A 22,591-nucleotide genomic window follows, 5' to 3' on the forward strand; every position below is an offset into this window, starting at 1 on the left:
TGATTATAATTAAGTCATTCACAGTTTGATCATTATACTTCATTGCTATTATTGTATACAGTGTTTTCCTTGTTCTGCTCACTTCACTTTGTTCTATTTCATATTAGTCTTTCCATATGGACAGACAGATAGATATGGATATAGATATAGATATTTGTGATCTTTTTGTTTGTCATTTCTTATGGCACAAAAGTATTCTATTATAATCAGTCTGAGATCATAATTGCTACCCCTGATTTTTTAACTTTGTCTGAAGCATAATAGCCCTTTACTTTTTTGGTATGTGTGTGTATGTCTCCCTACATTCAGTGCACTTCTTATAGACAACATATAATGGGATTCTGGCTTTTAATCCATTTTGCTATCCTCTTCTATTTTATGAGTGGGTTAGTCCCATTCACATTCACAGTTATGATAACTGTGTGGATTCCTCTATCTTATTTTTTTCCTTGTTAATCCTTTTATTCTCTTTTCAGCCTTTTCTGGTTCACAAATGTTTTCATTTCTAACTACTGCCCTTTTGCCCATTTCCCTTCTCTTGTTCTCCCCTCCTCTATTCTTACTTCCCTGTAAGACAAGAGGGTTTTTTTGGTTAATTGTGTGTGTATGTTATTTCCAATTTTTGCCAATTCTTGTGAGTGTAAAGTTCAAGCATTGTGCATCACTTCTCCCACCTTCCCTTCCATTGTATTGATTCTTATTTTCATCCTCATGTGAGATGATTTTCTCCCAATTTTCTCTCCTCTCTTCTTTTCCCAGCTTATTCTCTTTCTTCCCCCTTGATTTTGTTTTGCTTTTTTACAAATATCATCTCATCATATTAATTTTACTCTCTATTCTCTGTGTATTCTCCTTTCATTGCCCTAATAGTAATAAAGTTTTCATAAAGGTATCATCCATACGTTAAGTGTCCTAAGACCATTTTCAGGGTTTCTTATTCACCTTTGGTGTCTATCTTTCACCCAATTCTTACCTGTGGTTCTAAGAAGCTGTAGCATAACAGCACCCACAACCAGGGAAAATATGATCAACTAATCCAGGCTGAAGATTATTGACAGATGTCAAACTCATTTGTTAATTAGGAGGATATCTACCCCAGGTATTTGAAGATTTTCTCTGGAAGAATAAATAGGCAGATGAAAACAATTTGTTCTAGTGGTCATGAAGGCAATTGTAATGAGATTTAAGATGCAGACACAAGCCATTCATGTCTGCTCATTTTATATATCTCCCTGCCCCACCTGAAGAAAAAAAGGGGTAAATCAGGACTCTTTCACACCTAATTCATCCACAGGGCACAGAATCCACCCTCTAAGAGGCACCTACCACAGGCATGAGATAAAGGGAAAAAGAAGATTTTCCAAAACATACCTGTTGTGAGATGCTACTGCTGTCTATTGACTCCGAGATCATAATTATCTTCAAATATCAATGCAGATAAGAAAGGTTGAGAGCTTCAGAATATTAGTAGGAAGTATAAAGAGTTAATGTTGTATAGTATTAAAAGATTATGGAGAAAGTTTAGGTGTGATTGGGTTCAAACCAAGTCCCACAATGACCCTCTGATAACTTGCTTATATATCTCTTTGGTCACCTTTGATATAAAAAAAATTTTCCATCTTTTTAATACATACATTTTGTCAAATGATTTATTGAAATTTAATTATATGACCATAATATTTACATTACCAATTCAATTGATTTTAACAAGAATTTTAATGAGTACTGACTATGGATTTTCTGCTATACTAGAATTTGAGATGACAAAGATGAGAATGAACAAGAACCTTCCCTAAACTAATTCTTTCAACCAAAGAAGTGAGATTATTCTGGTGTGACCTATTATTTATGAAACCCTGTTGGCTTGTGAAGATCATGACTTCCCCTTCTCATAAAAGTTTATGGTCATGTAGAGTAATGTAAGAGTTCTTAGAATGGGGTGGAAGGGTGCATCAGGATGCTTAAAGAAGGAATAACCAGTCCAGGTAAGAAATGGAGTAAATAAAAATTTCTCTGATAACCAGTAATGAGGGATCTAGCTCAAATTAAAAAAAATAAGTTTATTAATAATTCTTCAAAAAGATATAATGAAAAATGTCTTAATAATATGTATTGTAGTACTTGGCTCCTAGTTAGGATATCAGACACAAATTAAATGTGTGACCTTTGCCTAAATTGTCTTAAGTCTGGATCTTAATATTTTTCTTATCTGTGTGGTTTTGGAAAGAATAAAATCAGTGAAGAACCATTAAAAAAATTTAGTGCCTACTATGTCTGAGCTTCTCTGCTATATACTGGAAATATAAAGAAAAAGGTAAAAAAAAATTCCCTGCCCTTGAAGAAGTTGAACTCTATAGAATCAACTAAAAGTAAATAGAAAACAAATATGTATAAAAATATATAAAATCAATGCCAAGTAATCTTTTTTTTTTTTGGTAGCGGCAGAAAAGATGGGGGAAGAAGAGATACTAGCTGCTTAAGTGAAAAGGAAATATTTCATGTAGGAGGCCTACAGTTTGCACTGAATTTTGAAGGGAACTAGTGATTTTGATTATCTATAAAATCCTTTCCAGCTCTAGCATACTGTGGTTGTAATTACTGCTACAGTCATAAGTACATGCAGTTTTTGACATGTCTATTCTATGGCTCTAACTTGAAGCAGGGTTGGGATTTTTGCTAGAGGGAACTCTTAATATAGATATCAACAGTAAACTGCAATAATAAGACCCAAATGTCAAAAACAGACATTAACATTTCCAATGTAGACACAGTCTGAATCCCTCAAAGTCAGAAAATCAATCATCGATCATTTGTTTGTAATCCTAAAGCGATTATATTTCTTTTTTTTTCCTTTTATTTGGCCAACTATACATTAACTAATGGCCAAGCCCCATAGCCAATGCCTATAAAAATGAGTGATGAGGTACATATAAATACATTTCATTGGTTACACTTCTTCCAAAGGGCTCAATATACCAATCTCCTACTAGATAAAAATGGATGGAGAACATGGATAAAAAAGTAATGTTTTATGTGAGAGTTCTAATAGAGATTCTTGACTGCCTATAACTCCATTGTCAAAGTTTCCAGGCTCATAAAGTATTAATAATCCCATTAGAGATGTACATTTACTTGCAGTTCTCAGGGAAAGGACAGCACATGCTGAGAAATGTGACATTCGGCACCCTGGGGATTATACCAAATTCCAATTGCAGATGCATGCCTGGCGTGTGATTTCCATGTACAGACCATCCCAGCTCTTCGGTGCACTAATGCCGAATGACAAGCTGCAGTGATCTATTATGCACAGCAGAGCATATAATAAATTATGTAGCAACTAGTGTTTAGTCAGTGAGATACAATCTGTTTTGACAGAAGGAAGATAAATGTAGTGGTTTGTCAGGGTACGTCCTTCCCATTATAAAATGGGACTTTGGAGTATGTTGCTAACATCTATGGTGCCCTGTACAGATGGAAGACATATGAGGGCAAAGTCTCCCTATTAAAGGAACTTTACAAACAACCACTTGAAATGGAATCAGAATGACATTTCTTGCCTCTAAAGACTGTTGTGGCCCAAACAAACAACGTGTGATTTTCTTCTTAAATTCTGTATTATTGTTCTGCAAATAAAAGGGACCTGGATTTATTAACTCTCACCAGCCTCCTGGATTCTATTCCTGCTCTTTGATGAGTTCTAATTCTAATAGAGGTCTCTGACTACAGGGTGGCTGCTTTTCTATCAACTAAAAGGCTATCTATAGATTAATCACCTGCTATGGGCATAGCATGTGTCTGGAACATAGTAAATGTGTTTTCCTTCATTGATTCAAGGAGTGAATGAATCAATGCATTTTAGCTATAGAATCCTCCAAACCTGCACTCTGAATTCTTGAGTTTCCCTTGGGGACTCTGGAGACTTTCCTCAGTACTTCTACTTCATGAGAAATAATCTCTTATCATAATTAATTGTAATAATAATAAGCATTTATACAGAGCTTTAAAGCTTGCAAAGCACTTGACATAACTCATCTCCTCAAAGCAACCCTGTAAGGTAAATGGTTTTATTATCCTAATTGTACAAATGAGGAAACAGGCAGAGAAGGAAGTGACTTTCCCTAAGTCAAAAAGCAAATAAAGTATCTGAGACAGGATTTGAATTCAGGTCTTCCCAACTCAGAGTCCAGCACTCTATCCACTCTGCCACCTGTAACAATGGGTGTGGAATCAGAATATGGGCTTGAATCCAGTTCTTTGACTTTTTCCCTTGTGTTACTTTAAGCGAGTTGCTTAACATTTTTGGACATCAGTTTCTCCTATAAAATAACGGGTTTAAACTGAATGGTCTCTAAGGTCCAATTTAGTTCTGTTTTATGATGCTCTAAGACCTTCGCCTGGCTAAAGTCATAAAGTAGGGATCCGAGGGGAGTAGTAGTGCTCCTCTGTCTTAGTTCAGTTTCAGAAAGCCTGTTACAGTTTGTGGTCCCCCAACCCCAACCTCTCTTCTTCCATGAATACACTCCACTGGCCTTCCCAGGGCTTTCTGGTGGAACTGGCCCAATTGGACTTGAGTCCTCTCCAGAGTTGTACCATGAGTCCTATAGGTCAACAAGGTTTGCCCAAAGCACACCACAAATCAGCACATTCCCCATTGTTCCGGAGTGATCCAAGTCTGAAAATGAGCCTAACATTCAATGTAGTATCTTCAGAAACTTAGATAAAAATACAACTATGTAAAGTTGGAAAGTGATTCTATAGCAGAACTAATAATCATATATTTCCATATCCTCTCAGCATCAGGAGGAACGCTTTCAAGGTCCTCCCACCCCCAACTCCTGCCACCTTCTTTCTTAGGATAAGGAATCATTAAAAGTTATAAATAGAAGTACCCGGTTACCACCTTGGTGTTCTCCTTTACCAAAAGCTGCTTGAGGGGATGAAGGGTTTCACTTAATCAGAATCACAGAGTCTCAGATTATTAGGGACTCGGGAGATGAACAAGTCCTGCCTATCCTTAGACAAGATTTCCTGTACAATAGACCTGTCCAGAAAGCCAGGACCTCTGGACACAGCGGCTTCCGCTCCCGGGCTGCTTTAACTGGTAGGAAGTTTTTCCTTACTTGTAGTCTCTTTGCAGTTTTCACACATTGCTCTCAGTTCTTCTCTCTGGCATCATGAAGAACCCGGCTAATCTCTTTCCCATGACAGCCCTTCAAGTACTTGATGGCAGCTATCATGCTCACTTTCTCCTACCCCACTAAGTCTTCTCTTCTCCAGGCTAAATATCCACAATTTCTTTAAGTGATTCTCACAGGGAATGCAGATAACGCCCTTCCACATCCTCCTTGTCTTCCCATGGACACTCTCCATTTTATCATTATCCTTCCTAAAATGATAGAAGAAATAGCAAGGTGAAAATCTGAACCAGAATAGAATTTCCCCTGGATGGTCCCTTTTCCTTTTGCAGTGTGAAATTATCATTAGGGCAAGTCAAGAAATGGTTGCCTTTTATGCTTTGTTGTTCAGTCATTTCAGTTATGCCTATCTCTTTGTGACTTCATTTGGGGCTTTCTTGGCGAAGATACTGGGGGGGGGTTGCCATTTCTTCTCTAGCTCATTTTATAGATGAGAAAACTGAGTTCAATATGGTTAAGTCACTTGTCCAGCGTCACACAGCTAGTAAATATCTGAAGTTAGATTTGAACTCAGATCTTCCTGATTTGGGGCTCAGTGCTCTACTTACTGTATCACCAAGCTGCATGTTATGCTTTAAGACTTTAAAAAAATGTTGCAGATCCTTGAAATCTTCTCTCTTCTCCCCAATCACAATAATAGGCTTCTTTGTCAAATCTGTGATATTTACTGGATACTTCATTTATTTTCTCTTTTATACTGTAGCCATCTTGCTGACATTATCCATACTCTCAGCTAATATGTCAGCTCTTATGCCCCCAAACATGGCACAGCTCCTTGGGTAAGAGTTCATCATTTCAGGGACCTCCAGTTCACAACAATGATATTTTTCATTTATTTTCCCCATGTGATTTATATTGACACTGCAATAAAAATATTACTTCTTTTTCTAGATCCATTTTTTAAATCCTGCCTTCTGTCAGAATCCATACTGTGCATTGGATCCAAAGCTGAAGAACAGGAAGGATTAGGCAATGGGAGTTAAGTGACTTGCCCAGAGTCACACAGCTGGGAAGTATCTGAGATCAAATTTGAACCCAAGACCTCCCATCTCAAGTCCTGGCTCTCAAACTATTGAGCTACCTAGTTGTTCCTGGCTCCATTAATTTTTGCCCATATGCTCTCTACCCTCTCATTCCTATGTTTTGTAACAGGAATCTTTCTTAATATAACATTGTACTCCCTTTACCTTTTCTGTTTTGTTTTAATAAAATATAGCCCTTTCTCAAGCTATGGTCTTTCTGGTTGCAAGCCTCCTCTCTCTATATCTAAGTGACTTGATTGCCGATATAAGTACCTCTAATTTGTTTTGCCAGTATTAGATCTATTTTGTTCAGTTGTTTATAAGAAATTGAGGTGACTGGTTTGATTATTCATTTTTCTTAGGTTTTGCATCCTGTGAAATTGTTGATGCCTCTATTGCTATTATTTTCTTACATTGTAGCTTCTCTCAGTAATACATATAGCTTGGAGAAAGACTTAAACAGTCCTCTCCTTTCCATTTCAGTTTAACAACCTTCTGATTAGATTTGCAAGATTCCTGACAAATACATTATTATCAGCTCTTGTTAGATGTGTTCTCTCTTTGGTCAAAAGACAGCCTTTTCAATAGTTTATGTTGTAAGCCACATGACAGTAAATAACATTTCATTTTCAAATGCTACATTCTTTCTTAACAATTAATTAATGAATCTGTTTTACAAGCATTTATTATCTCTCAGAAAATCATGCTTTAAATAATCAGAAATGATGATAAATATGTCTGGTGCCTGGAAAGTCTTTAATTTCTTAACTAAAGTGCTATAACAATAGAAATGCAAGTTTAAAGAAATCCGAGGTACCACCTCACATGCATCAGATCAGTCTATGTGGCAAAAAAGGAGAGTGGTAAGTGTTAGAGGGGATGTGACAAAATTGGGACATTAATGTATTGTCGGTGGAATTTTGAATTGATCCAACCATTCTTGAGAGGAATTTGGAACTATGACCAAAGGGATATAAAACGATGATGCCCTTTGAACCACTAACACCACTACTAGGTCTGTATCCTAAAGAAATTAGCAAAAATCAGTGCAGGTAGAGGGGAAGAACCTACTTGTCCAAAAACATTTTTAGAAACTCTTTTTGTAGTGGCAAAGAATTAGAAATTAGAGAGATGTCCATTAATTGGGGAATGGCTGAACAAATTGTGGTATATGGTAGTGATGGGATACTATTGTACTGTAAGGAAAGATGAACAGGAGGATTTCAGAAAGCTGGAAAAACCTTCATGAATTGATGCAGAGTGAAATGAGCAGAACCTGGAGAACATTGTACACAGTAACAGCAATATTGTGGAATGATCAACTGTTAAAGACAGCTCCTCTCAGCAATGCAATGATCCAGGACAATTCTGAGGGACTTCTGACAAAGAATGCTTTCCAACCTTCAGAGAAAGAACTGTTGGAGTTGGAATGCTGATCAAACATACAATTTTTCACTTTAGTTTATTTGGGGTTTTGTCTTGGGTTTTTGGTTTTATATGAGTATTCTCTTACAACAATGAACAATATCAAAATATTTTGTTTGATTCTGCATGTATAACCCAGATCAAATTGCTTACCATCTCCAGGAAGGGGGAGGGAGAGGAGGGAATGAGATCATTTAGATCTTATAAATTCTGAAAACTTAGGTGGAAAACTGTTACATGTAATTGGCAAAATAGAATATCTTATTAAAAAGTTTTAAAAATAAATTAATAAAATGCCTATAAAAGTAAAATAAAGTTCTGCAACAACAATAATAGTACTTATATAGATCTTTAAGATTTTCAAAGCACTTTGCATATATACTACCATTTGATTTTCACTGAGAGGTGTAAAGATGAATTTAGAGTTGTGACTTTAAATCTAGATTTAAATGATCACCAAATAAAATTCCCAAGTCAATCTGGAAATTTATGGTAATTTAATTAATATAGAGGGAAGAAATTTAATGAGAAGAGAGAAGGAGAGGAAAAAGAGTTCATTTAAACTGCTCCAACTCAGGCTGAGCCAGGCAGGAGTTAAAGGCCTTGGCCAAAGGGGCCTCCCTGAGCCCAAGGGAAAAGGAAGTCACTCATCATTCACCACGAGACTGTCTCAAGAAAACTGTCTGAATGAGCTCCTCCAGGCTGAGTTCCAGGATGGAACTGGTACCCAGGCTGCTCAAAGGAAGTGATCAGCCAGATCCAACTTTAAAATCCCAAATATATAGACCTTTCACCCTTGTGTCTCCATGTCTAAATTTTCACATCTACCAATCACATCAAAGGCTTTCCCCAGAACTGCCCATACTTTTAGTTCTCACCTTCTTTGATAAGTTTATATATTTTGAGCTACTTCACACTTCTTTGTTAAGTTCACCTTTTGTTAGTTACTTGACCTTTTTGTGATTAATTTAACCTTTATAGTTACTTAACACATTTTTGTATTAAGGTCTAAAAATAGACTTAGTTTAAAGTTCTAGCTTCACTATAAGGTGAGAATTAAGTACCTTCATTGTTCAATTAGGAGATTACAACTTTATCTTCCCCTAAAGTATGTCTAAGTAGGGTTCCTGATTCTGTTAAAGAGAATGTCTTCATTGTTATAATCAGGAGATAGCCAAATCAAATCTTCTAAAGTATGGTCTGAGTAGGGTGGAGTAGTTCTAAAATTCACAGAGGTCAGTGTAATGATTTCGATTTCATAAGTGAGAAAAACAAATGTAAGAGAAGCTATATAATTTTTCTAGGATCACCAGTAATTATCTAAGCCAGGATATTATCTCAGGCATTCATTCCTGAATTCAAGAGCAGCAGTCTATCCACTGTGTCACCTTGTCATCTCAGTGCTTGGGTGGCCTCAATGTTCAACTTTCTGCAATGTTGTTACAGAAATTCATGTTATCTTTATTGAGTTCTGACTATAAAAATCACCCATTCCTTAGTAGTTCAGATTAGAAATCAACATTGAATACAGGAGGATTTTGAAGAAAATATTAATTACTCACAGCTCAGAAGGGTAGAATCCCAATGATCTCTTGTACCCATGAGGCAAATATGGAAGATATGACCTGAAAAAGTAGGGATGGGTGTGGTCAAGTGGAAGGTGCCAAACTCTAACTGGGCTAGGCTGTATGATCTAATGCAGAGAGCTGAATTAGCCCAAATTGATGTGGGCTTCTCAGCAAGTAAAGAGTGTCTTCAGAGGGAAATTTTTACTGTGCCACAACAAGTCAGCCAAATGGGGGATTTACAGCACTCTGGAGGTCACTTGGCCTCACACAAACAAGTCGCTCTTGAGAATCCAGAAAGGAAAATGCCAGGATCTATCCCCATTCTACAGTTATATCATCAGAAGTGGAGAGTAATATCCCTTTTAGGAAAGGTTCAGAAGGTTCTCTGCCACTTCTCAATTGCTGTCATCTGATAACAAACAGCTGTAATCCCGATCTCTCAACAGGGAATCACCAATTATTGCTTCTCTGTCTTTTATTGCTTTGGCCCTTAATGAGAATCCTTACTAGATAGTACTTTGGGATCTAACACATTATTCCTTTGCAGAAAAGGAGTTATTTGTTCACTACAACATTAGCCCTCTCCTCTTTGGTAAGAGTTTTCTATCTTTTTTAGTACCAAATGTGCACTTATCTTTCTTTTTTTCTCCATCTCTTCTCTAAGTACCAGTCTCTTGGCACAAGTGAGAATTCCCCCATTTTTCCTGATCCTTCCCCCCTTTATTTTCTCTCTTTTTAAAATGCTTACCTTCTGTCTTAGAATCAATAATGTGTATCATTTCCAAGGCAGAAGAAAGTTTTAATGCTAGGCAATGGGGGTTAAGTGACTTGCCTAGGGATCACAGAGCTAGGAAGTATTGAGGTCAAATTTGAACCCAGGACCTCTCTAAGCCTGGCTCTCAATCCATTGATCTGCCTTTAGCTGTGCCCCCACACCCATTATTTTAACCTCTCAAACATTCTAATGTTCAAAGAAACCCTTCATTCTCCATGACACTCTGTATAGTAGAGATGATATTCTCTGATTCCTTTCAACCTTGTCTTCTAGAGTAGACCACACTTTGACCATATATAGCAGTCCCTATTGCAGTCACTTGGCCATGGCAGAAATACAAGCAGGAGCATTAAAATAGTTAACTGTAAGGTTGCAAAGCACTATATATATATATGCTCTCATTTTATCATCGCAACCCAGTAAAGTAGGTGCTATTATTATACCCATTTTACAGAAAAGAAAACTAAGGCTGGGAGAGGTTAAGTGAGAGTTACATGGCTATTAAGTGTCTGAGGCAAGATTTGAACCTGTGTCTTCCTGACTTAGTCTCACTCTATCAGTTATGGTGCCTATCTGCTTGAACCCATAATGCACTCAACACAAGTCACTGTGAATTTCTCACTGTTCTTCTTGTTTACTGGCATAGCAGGCTCTACTCTGACCACCAGAATATGGGTTGGACAATAGGAGGAAACAAAAAAAGGCATAGGGTCTTGTTTGAGGACACAAAGTTTTACCTTGCCCTGCTGAATACTTCCAAATAGTCACCTTGAGAGAACTTCTTGGTCTTTCTTCTTTTTTTATTTTGATATTTATTCCATCAATTACACATAATAATAAGTTTCAAAATATGTTTTCTAATATTATAAGATGCAAATTGTTAGTCTCCCATTCTTTTTTTTTAACATTATTTTATTTGGTCATTTTCATACATTGTTCATTGGAAACAGATCATTTTCTTTTCCTCTATCCCAACTCCCCCCAACCCCTTCCCTAGCCGACTCACAATTCCTCTGGGTATCACATGTGTCCTTGCTCTGACCCCATTTCCTTGTTGTTGGTATTTGCATTAGGGCGCTCATTTAGCGTCTCTCCTTGATCATGTCCCCTCAACCTCTGTAGTCAAGCAGTTGCTTTTCCTCGGTGTTTTTACTCCCTCAGTTTGTCCTCTGCTTGAGGATAGTTTAGTTTTGTTTTTTCTCGTAGATAGCTGCAGGTTGTTCAGGGACATTGTAAACCATTACTGGAGAAGTCCATTACATTCTCTTGTATCACAATGTGTCAGTCTCTGTGTACAATGTTCTCCTGGTTCTGCTCCTCTCACTCTGCATCACTTCCTGGAGTTTGTTCCAGTCTCCATATAAAGTGGAGGCACTTTATTATTCCTTTTAGCACAATAGTATTCCATCACCAACAAATACCACAATTTGTTCAGCCATTCTCCAATTGATGGGCATCCCCTCGTTTTCCAATTTTTGGCTACCACAAAGAGCGCAACTATGAATATTCTTGCACAAGTCTTTTTCCTTATTATCTCTTTGGGGTACAAACCCAGCAGTGCTATAGCTGGATCAAAGGGCAGACAGTCTTTTAGCACCCTTTGGGCAGAGTTCCAAATTGCCCTCCAGAATGGTTGGCTCAATTCACAACTCCACCAGCAATGCATTAATGTCCCTACTGTGCCACATCCCCTCCAGCATTGATTACATGAACAATCTTCTAGGTGTGAGGTGATACCTCAAAGTTGTTTTGATTTGCATCTCTCTGATTATAAGAGATCTAGAACACTTTTTCATGTGCTTATTAATAGTCTTGATTTCATTAACTGAAAATTGCCTATTCATGTCCCTTGCCCATTTTTCAATTGGAGAATGGCTTGATTTTTTGTACAACTGGTTTAACTCTTTATAGGTTTGAATAATTAGACCTTTGTCAGAGGTTTTTGTTATGAAGATTGTTTCCAAATTTGTTGCTTTCCTTCTAATTTTAGTTACATTTGTTTTGTTTGTACAAAAACTTTTTAATTTGATGTAGTCAAAATTATTTATTTTGCATTTTGTGACTCTTTCTAAGTCTTGCTTGGTTTTAAAATCGTTCCCTTCCCAAAGTTCTGACATGTATACTATTCTGTGTTTACCTAATTCACTTATAGTTTTCATCTTTATATTCAAGTCATTCGTCAATTCTGAGTTTATCTTGGTGTAGGGTGTGAGGTGTTGATCCAAACCTAATCTCTCCCACACTGTCTTCCAATTTTCCCAGCAGTTTTTATCAAATACTGGATTTTTGTCCCAAAAGCTGGGGTCTTTGGGTTTGTCAAAGACTGTCTTACTGAGGTCATTTTCCCCAAGTCTATTCCACTGATCCTCCTTTCTGTCTCTTATCCAGTACCAAATTGTTTTGATGACCACTGCTTTGTAATATAGTTTGAGATCTGGGACTGCAAGGCCACCTTCCTTTGTATTTTTTTTCATGATTTCCCTGGATATCCTTGATCCTTTGTTCTTGGAAATGAACTTTGTTATGGTTTTCTCTAATTCAGTAAAATAGTTTTTTGGTAGTTCAATGGGTATGGCACTAAATAGATAGATAAGTTTGGGTAGGATGGTCATTTTTATTATGTTAGCTCATCCCAACCATGAGCAATCAATGTTTTTCCAATTGTTTAGATCTAGTTTTAATTGTGTGGAGAGTGTTTTGTAGTTGTGTTCATATAGTTCATGTGCTTGTCTTGGCAGATAGATTGCTAAGTATTTTATATTGTCTTGGGTGACTATAAATGGAATTTTTCTTTCTAATTCTTGCTGCTGAGCTGGGTTGGAGATATATAGAAATGCTGATGACTTATGTGGGTTTATTTTGTATCCTGCAACTTTGCTAAAGTTGTTGATTATTTCGATTAGTTTTTTGGTTGATTCCCTGGCATTCTTTAAGTAAATCATCATATCATCCGCAAAGAGTGACATCTTGGTCTCCTCATTGCCAATTTTAATACCTTCAATTTCTTTTTCTTCTCTAATTGCTACTGCTAGTGTTTCTAGTACAATGTCAAATAGTAGAGGTGATAATGGGCTTCATTGTTTGACTTCTGATCTTATAGGGAAGGCTTTGAGTTTTTCCCCATTGCAGATGATGTTTGCTGTGGTTTTAGGTATATACTGTTTATTATTTTTAGGAAAAGCCCTTCTATTTCTATACTTTCTAGTGTTTTCAATAGGAATGGGTGTTGTATTTTGTCAAAGGCTTTTTCTGCAGCTATTGTAATAATCATGTGATTTTTGTCAGTTTGCTTGTCAATATGGTCAATTATGTGGATGGTTTTCCTAATATTGAACCATCCTTGCATTCCTGGAATGAATCCTACCTGATCATAGTGGATAACCCTTGTGATGACTTGCTGGAGTCTTTTTGCTAGTATCCTATTTAAGATTTTTGCATCTATATTCATTAGGGAGATTGGCCTATAGTTTTCTTTCTCTGTTTTTAACCTGCCTGGCTTTGGGTTCAGTACCATGTTTGTGTCATAAAAGGAATTTGGTAGAACCCCTTCTTGGCTTATTCTGTCAAATAGTTTGTATAGTATTGGGGTTATCTGTTCTTTGAATGTTTGATAGAATTCACTTGTGAAATCGGCTGGACCTGGGGATTTTTTCTTAGGGAGTTTTTTGATGGCTTGTTCAATTTCTTTTTCTGATATGGGGTTGTTTAGGTAATTTATTTCTTCTTCTTTTAGTCTAGGCAATTTACATTTTTGTAAGTATTCATCCATATCACCTAGATTGCCATATTTGTTGCCATATAATTGGGCATAGTAGTTTTTAATGATTGCCTTGATTTCCTCTTCATTAGAGATGAGGTCTCCCTTTTCATCTTGGATACTGTCAATTTGGTTTATTTCTTTCCTTTTTTTAATTAGACTGACTAGTACTTTGTCAATTTTATTTGTTTTTTCAAAGTACCAGCTTCTAGTCTTATTTATTAAATCAATTATTCTTTGACTTTCAATTTTATTAATTTCTCCTTTGAGTTTTAGGATCTCCAATTTAGTCTTCATCTGAGGATTTTTAATTTGTTCGCTTTTTAATTTTTTAATTTGCATGCCAAATTCATTGACCACTGCCCTTCTTAATTTGTTTATATATGAACTCAAGGATATAAATTTCCCCTTGAGTACTGCTTTGGCTGCATCCCATAGGTTTTGAAAGGATGTCTCACCATTGTCATTTTCTTCAATGAAGTTATTAATTATTTCTACAATTTGTTCTTTAGCTGGTTTTGGAGAATCATATTGTTTAATTTCCAATTAATTTTTGATTTATCTATCCATGTACCCTTACTAATTATAATTTTTTTTGCACTGTGGTCTGAGAAGGTTGCATTTATCATTTCTGCCCTTTTGCACTTGTTTGCAATGATTTTGTGCCCTAGTACATGGTCAATTTTTGTGAATGTACGATGTACTGCTGAAAAGAAGGTGTATTCCTTTTTGTCCCTATTTATTTTTCTCCACATGTCTACTAACTTTAATTTTTCTAAGATTTCATTTGCTTCTCTCACCTATTTCTTATTTATTTTTTTATTTGATTTATCTAGTTCAGATAGGGGAAGGTTCAGATCTCCCACTAGTATAGTTTTTCTATATATTTCATCCTTGAGCTCCTCTAGTTTCTCCTTTAGAAATTTGGATGCTATGCAATTTGGTGCATACATCTTGAGTACAGATATTTCCTCACTGTCTATACTGCCTTTTATCAGGATGTAATTAACTTCCCTATCTCTTTTAACTAGATTTATTTTTACTTTGACTGTCTGATATCATGATTGCAACTCCTGCCTTCTTTTTGTCAGTTGATGCCCAATATATTTGGCTACACCCTCTTACTTTCACCCTATGCGTATCTCATGTGTGTTTCTTGTAGACAGCATATGGTAGGGTTTGGGATTCTAATCCACTCTGCTATTTGCTTGGGTTTTATGGGTGAGCTCATTCCATTCACAGAGTTGTGATTACTAGATGTGTATTTCCTAGCATTTTGATTTCTGCTCCTGTTCCTGCTTTTTCTTCTTTCACTATTTCCTTCTACACCAATGTTTGCTTTTAAACAGTCCACCTTGTTCCCACCCTTATTTTACTTCCCTTTCTACCCCCCTCCCTTTTTATTCCCCCCTTATTTTCCCTGTAGTCTTTCTAAAATTAACCTCCATCTCCCTCCCTTCCTGGCACTTCTTCCCTCCCCACCAGACCTGTTGTTACCTTTCTACTCCCCTATAGGGTGCAAATCTATTCCCTGCCCCCAATGGATTGTATTGTTTTTCCCTCTTTGAGTCATTTTCAAACCACATAAAAGTTGAGTATTTCCTGTCTCAGACCTCTTTACCCTTCCAGTGTATTGATGTTCTCCCCCTCCCACCATGAGCTTTTTTGTGACATATAAATTTACCCCCATTTGTTTCTTTTCCCATTTCTTTTAGTCATAACCTCTTTTCTTTTTTAGGTCTAGTTTTATATATATATATATATATATATATATATACACATACACATGTATATGTATTTATGTATGTATATATCTATATACCTATTTATGTCTTGTCCTTTCATCCTATACAGTTTGTCACTGTTCCCTCTGAGTGTAATTCTTCTAGCTGCTCAGGTGATAGCAACAGTTTTTAAGAGTTACCAATGGCCTCTTTTCTTATAGGGATACATATCATTTTAGCTTATTGAGTCCCTTATAAAATTTTTGTTGTTGTTTGTTTTTTCCCTCTTTTTTAATTACCTTTTGATGATTCTCTTGAGTTCTGTGGTTGGACATCAAATTTTCTGTTCAGGTCTGGTCTTTTATTTATGAATGCTTGGAACTCTTCTGTTGTGTTGAATGACCATACTTTCCCCTGTAAGAATATAGTCAGTTTTGATGGGTATTTTATTCTTGGTTGTAGACCTAGTTCCCTTAATTTCCAGAATATTGTATTCCATGCCTTTTGGTCCTTCAGTTTGGATGCAGCCAGATCCTGTGTTAACCTCACCGTGTTTCCATGGTATCTGAATGGCTTCTTTTTGGCAGCTTGTAATATCTTTTCTTTCATCTGATTGTTTTTGAATTTGGCTATAACATTTCTTGGTGTTGTCAGTTGGGGATTAAATACAGGGGGTGATCTGTGGATTCTTTCAATCTCCACTTTCCCCTCTTGTTCTAGGATATTGGGACAGTTTTCCTGGATAATTTCCTCTAGTATTGTGTCCAGGCTTTTTCTTTTGTCGTGGTCTTCTGGTAGTCCAATTATTCTTAAATTGTCTCTTCATGAATGATTTTCTAAATCATCTGTTTTGTGAATGAGATGCTTCACATTTTCCTCAATTTTTTCATTCTTTTTGTTTTGTTTTATAGTGTCCTGCTGCCTTGTGAGGTAACTTTATTCTAGTTGTTGTATTCTGGTTCTTAAAGATTGGATTTCATCTCTGGCTTTTTGGTCGTCTTTTTCCTTCTGGTCTGATTTTCTTTGAAGATCATCTTTCATCCTCTTTACCTCATCTTTCATCTCCTTTGCCTCATCTTTCATCTCCTTTGCCTCGTTTTCCAACTGGTTGATTTTGGCTTTCAAGACACTATTTTCTTGTTTTAGTTCAAGTGCCTCTGTTTCCAGATAACTTATCTTAATTTTTAAGTTCTTTTCCCAATTGTCTTCAGCCTCTCTTAATTGTGTTTTGAGTTCTTCCACAACCTGTATCCAATTCGCTGGGATTTCTGGTTTATTGTTTGCTGATCTCTCCCCCTCTGTTCCATTTGCTGAGTAGTAGCTGTCTATTGTAGTTTCTTTCTTCTTTTTCTGTTATTTGCTCAAATTCACCCCTTCTTTACTCCCTGTATTTGTCTGTGTCCTCTCATTTTCTTTGTTTTTGGGGTACTTCTATCAGTCTCCCCTCTTGGAGCTTTAACAGAAGATCTCTTGGTGTGGTCTCTGGGGGAGGGCTGTTGGGGTTTTGAGCTTCCCTGTACTCTGGAGGCTTTTGATTGGCTTAAAGTCCAGTAGTCAATGAGGATGGGTGGGGAGCCTGGGCTTCCCTACATTCTGGAGACTTTTGATGGGATTAGATTCAGCTGGTTCTTTCAGAAGTCTCTGCTTTCTAAGGTGGGAGGAGTCGTGGCCTCCCTGGGCTCTGAGGGCTCCTGATGGGATTAGGTTCAGCTTGTTTGTACTGAATGAGCCCTAAAGCAAAAAAACTCCTCTTCCTCAATCTGTGTTGAATGCCCGGAGACTGGCCCAGGTTGCTTTCAGGGTAAGCTCTTCAGAGCAACCCCTTTGCCGGCCCTAAGATTTCTCTCCTCTCAGTAGCTCTGAGGGCTCCTGATGGGATTGGGTCCAGTTGGTGCCCTAAAGCTTGGACCTCCCTTGAGACTCAGTTGGAAGGACCCAGCCAGGGGGCTACAGGCTTCCCCCTTCTCTCTATGTTTCCCTGCCATCTCTTTTGGGCATCCCGGAGACTGGCTCAGACTGCTTTCAAGATGAGTCCTTCAAAATAGCCAGCCCTGGCGCCCTTTTGCTGACCCTGAAGTTCCCGCTGCTGCAGTGGGCTCAGCACTCTGGGTTGGGGGGGATGGGTCCTGGGACCTTCCTTCTGCCTGCCCCTTAGATCCGAGTGATCTAGGGTTTTGTCTTTTGGGGGGCCATACCTTTTGATTCAGGTCCGGGAGGAGGGTTCCCCTGGTCTGTCCTGTTGTTCACCTTGAATTTCGGTGTCCTAGGAGCTCTCAGTTTGCGATCAGTAAGGAAGGGTTTCTGAGGTCTGAACTTAAGCAGCTTCTAAGACGTCATCTTGACCGGAAGTCTAGTCTCCCATTCTTATTCCTTTCTTGCATGGGGCTGAGAGCAGCAGTCTTCTGAAGACTGTAGGCAACTGCTTGCTCCTTGAGGTCCTTGCTTGCTATCCCCAGACACTGTGGATGCTTCCAGAGTTGAATGCTGTAGGTGTAAGAGGGACAAGCACTTGGAAACAAGATGGAGTGAAGTTGGCAGCTGCAGTGGAAATCTGACAACTATAGGCCTATGTGGGGTGGAGCAAGGATTTTCAAGCCCCAATACTTCCCCCTCCCCCTTTTCTATGATTACATGCTGAATCAAACACAAAAAAAAATCAAATCCCTTAATTCTTTCCCCTGATTCTTCCCCTTTTGCCCCAGTTCTTGAAGGAGAGGGCAAGAGAAAAAGGAGAGGCAACTGGGCTGAGTACTCTATGAGGTAGCCCTTAACAAACATCTTATTCATTTAATTTGCATGATGGAATTGTGCATGACTATTGCGAATTTTACAATTAATAATCAATAACTACATACTATATTTTAAAAGTTTTATTAGTAATAACTAAAGCAAAAGAACTACCTGACTTCAGCCAGGTTGCAGGTCCAAGAGAGGAAGAGGGAGGAGTTACATCCCCTTAAATACAATCACACAAAATGTGTGACACAGGAAAATGGAATTTTGGGAAATACTAAGGGACTTCTGGGGGATGAAATCTAAAGGCTCAAAATCTCCATTTATACACTATGCTGTTGATTGCCTTTGAAAAGGTTAAACATAAAGAGCTATTTCTGTTGAAGGGAATTTTCAAAATGTAGGCTAAGGCTGAGATAAACCAAAGTTTCTATAACTTTAGTATTGTAGAGTTATTGTCTGTTGTTTCCCCCACCCCCATGCCTCTGGATCAGGATATTGAATTGGGAACAGTACCCAGACAGTGTGAGTTAAGAAAATTAAGACCTTGAAATGTTGGGAATGTTTTGTTATATAAAGATAAATATATTTATATATTTTTATTTATTTATTATTTATACATGTATGTGTATAAATGGGGAAGGAGCTCTTTATGCATAGACTAAGTATAAAAATAACGGTATTGCATGAACATTGAAAAGAAATGAAAATGATTTGGAGAGACTTACTGTGATTCCCAAGAAAGTCAAAATCTGAGATTCTGTTTCATCTGGGATTGTTCTGAGCAGTATGTGTGTGTGTGTGTGTGTGTGTGTGTGAGAGGGTGTGTGAGAGTGTGTGAATGATCAGAAATAGTTGATAATTCAAAAATATCTAACAGGATAACTGTAGGTGATATTACCTGGAAATTGATCATCATACCCTCGAGATGACCACTAGAAGAAGCTAGCGGGTGCAGTGGATAAAGGGTGGGCCTGGAGTGAGGAAGACCTGAATTCAAATACAGACTCCTATACTTAAAAGTTGTGAAACTCTGGACAAGTCACTTAACCGCTGTTTGCCTCAGTTTTCTCAACTGTAAAATGGAATAATAAATAGCACTCATCCTACAGGATTATTGTGAGAATTAAATAAAATAATATTTGTAAAAGGTGTTTCACACAGTACCTGGCATTTAGTGGATGCTCTATATGAATGCTTATTCCCCTTTCTTTTGCTTCTCCTTCCCACTCTTTCCCACCACCAAGAGAATTTATTAAAAAGACTGAAAGCTCTTATGAGCAGAGATTTTGAGACATGTTTAAGAAGAACTAGAATTTAAGAATACCTCAAAGGCCCAAGTTTCATCAATTGTCACAGAGAATTTGCATATATGAAGGAGAGTAGATTGAAAATCTTTATTTCAAAGTAAAATTATAATGGCTGATTTAATGATTTGTATTAAAAGTATATTTGCATATATATAAGAAATTATAGTAAAATACAGTAAAGTTGTAAAAAATAATTTAAAACTATGTTAAAAATATTGAATCAATTGACATGCATGATTCTTCTAGTAAAATGGGAAAAGATGCTCCATCCACAGTGAATGCTGAGTATAAACCTTCTATTTCACAAACCTCTTAGCCCAAATATTTTTTCTCATATTACATGATTTCATTTCACTTTATTACATTCCTTGAAATTCTGTTAAGTAGAGATTCATCGATTAGCTTCTTCCCTATAAAATGCAGATAACTAGGGGAGGGTTAAAAAAATCATTCATTCTTGCAATTTTACTTGCTTCTGGGTAATCAGCCATTTTAAAAGAATTCCAAATTGTTCAATGACTATAGGAGGGGGGTGAGAGAAGGGGAGGGAATGAACATGAATCATGTAACCATGGGGAAATATTCTAAATTAATTAATTAAATACATAAACTTAAAGAAAAAGAATTCCAGTTCCTTCATATTTATTTTGAACCAAGGTACCCTTGTAGTGGGAAAGTATAAAGCAGACCCCTGAAGAATTTTACAGTGGGGCTTAAGGCCATATGATATTCCTGATGATTCTGGGGAAGAAGTTTCTAAGTGATATCATTGGGGAATTTTGAGGATGCCAAAGACAAACTTTTCTTCTTCAATATGGCCTAGGTCCTACATGTAAAACCCAGTGGAATTGCGTGTCAGCTATGGGAGGAGATAAGGAAGAGGAAATAACATGAATCTTGTAACCATGGGAAAATATTCTAAATTAATTAATTAAATTAAATATTCCAAATTAAAAAGAAAAGAAAAGAAAAATATATTGCCTAAGTCCTGTCCCTAACATTATGTGAGAAAAATCTATACCTCCATTTCATCCTCATCCTCCTCCTCCTCCTCCTCCTCCTCCTTCTCCTCCTCAGTTATATAAACTTCTGCTCCCTATGCCCTAAATTCATGCTAGAATTGCTAATTCTATTGTTCAATTTTGCCACTATTTACGTAAAGTGTGAACTCTTTTGGGAGCACAGCTACCACCAATGACATTGTTTCAGTAAGGAAACATTGTAAGTTACATATAGTCAACTGTAGAACGCAATGCACTTATATGTGGAGAGTGGCTACATTTTCTACAATGTCTTGCAAGTTTTATTTCGTTCGGTAACTTATGTAGCTTGAATCATAGCAAGCAGACGATCCTTGAGAGGAAACAGAATGAAAAGACCAAGTGAAAGGAAAGCTAATAATACAGGCATTCAGCATTGCCAGCAGAACCACTGGGCAGTAGTGGGCCATTCTTCTGCAAGTGGTTGTCTCCAAACAGAAGCTTGTGATATGATTTGGTTTGACATGTATTCCCCTGGTAGGAATCCTATTCTCCCTTCTCAGAGAGAGTTGGCAGACCAGGCCTAAAGAGCCACCTGCTTTGCTTGTATAAAGATCTGTCACACCAAAGGACCCTTCTCACTCTCCCTTATCCCCTCCTCCTCTTCCCATGATTTCAAGGACTCAGTGACCCTGGAATGTAGCTGGCTCTACTCCAGTTCCAGTTCACACAGGCTCACAAGACAACCTAGACTTGGTCATGGCAAAAAGAAGGGCAGGGTTTAATGGAAATTCTCCTCAAAGGATTGGCCCTCCACCACGCTCTTGGAGAGTCTCAGCTGTGCACCGTTAACTACCCTGTTGGACACAGATGGACTCATCTGGAAAAATTCCTCTGCTCTAGAAGTGGAGAAAAAATACCATCATGTTTTTTCAATCAGGTAACTGATTTCTCTCATAGACTGTATCTTAAGTAAGCTTTGTACCTACCTTACCCCTCAAGCACCTGGCACAATGTTTTATGTACAGCAAGTACTTAATAAATGTTTTAATTGTATTTGACTTGATTTCTTTCCTGAATTTGATTACTTCTTAATGGAAATATTTGCATTCAAATTAGATTTTAGGTATGAATTGAATTTTAACTGGCTACTGGGAGATTGAGCATCACCATTTGTGTTAGTCCATGAAACCCAAGAGAGTAACACAGAATTCAGTTGTTCACTAGAAATTTTTGCAGTTGGTGCAAAGATCACAAAATAAAACCTTAAATATACCTGGGAGAGGTCACTGCAGTACAGAAGAACAGGGGTTCCTCAAGCCAGGTAACTGATCATGTGGAGGGAGGTTCTCACTCTACCTGGGAGCTTCTGGTTTAGAGATTCTCGATAACTAGGCACCAAGCTCAATTAGTTTTCTACTATTGAAGGGATGCAAGTGTTATCAGTATTTTCTGAAGTGGGCACCCCAGGGCAGAGTTCTGGATCCTTTGCTATTACAAGAGCTCTGATTATGCAGGGTTATTTGCCCCCTCTCCCATTCAATGAATTTCAGTTCCTACACATGGAGCTCAAACCTTCCCTTTATGACATTAGAATATGGTCAACTTCCCACCTGATTTATATGGACAAAACATTTACTTCATGGAATATCCATTGTTTTAGCCCCTGGATAAGGGCTGAAAATCATTATTATAAACTTTCTTTTTTATATGAAATTGTGAACTTATTTTCATGTTCTTTCAAATATATATTGACTTTATATTCTATTATATATGCTAAATATACACATTATAGATACTGAGTTTAACATGGACTCCATCTGTGTGCTCTTCTGAACTTTTTTGGCAGAAATTTTCTCAATTAATAACTAATTGATATTCAAAAAGGTCAATAAAATCTCAAGTTTTATCATATTGTAGAACATGTAGGCTACCCTCAAAGCTAAGACCACTCCTATAAGATATCCTTGGAGGAAAAATAGAACATATATAATACTACATCATAAGACTATGGGGTTCTCTTTCCCCCAACTCTGACCAATACAAAATTATAGTGTAACAGAAAATTTTCTACTTAGAAAAAAATAAGTTCCTTGGAGAGC

Source organism: Monodelphis domestica, chromosome 7 (genome assembly GCF_027887165.1).
Source record: "Monodelphis domestica isolate mMonDom1 chromosome 7, mMonDom1.pri, whole genome shotgun sequence".
Classification (NCBI taxonomy): domain Eukaryota; kingdom Metazoa; phylum Chordata; class Mammalia; order Didelphimorphia; family Didelphidae; genus Monodelphis; species Monodelphis domestica.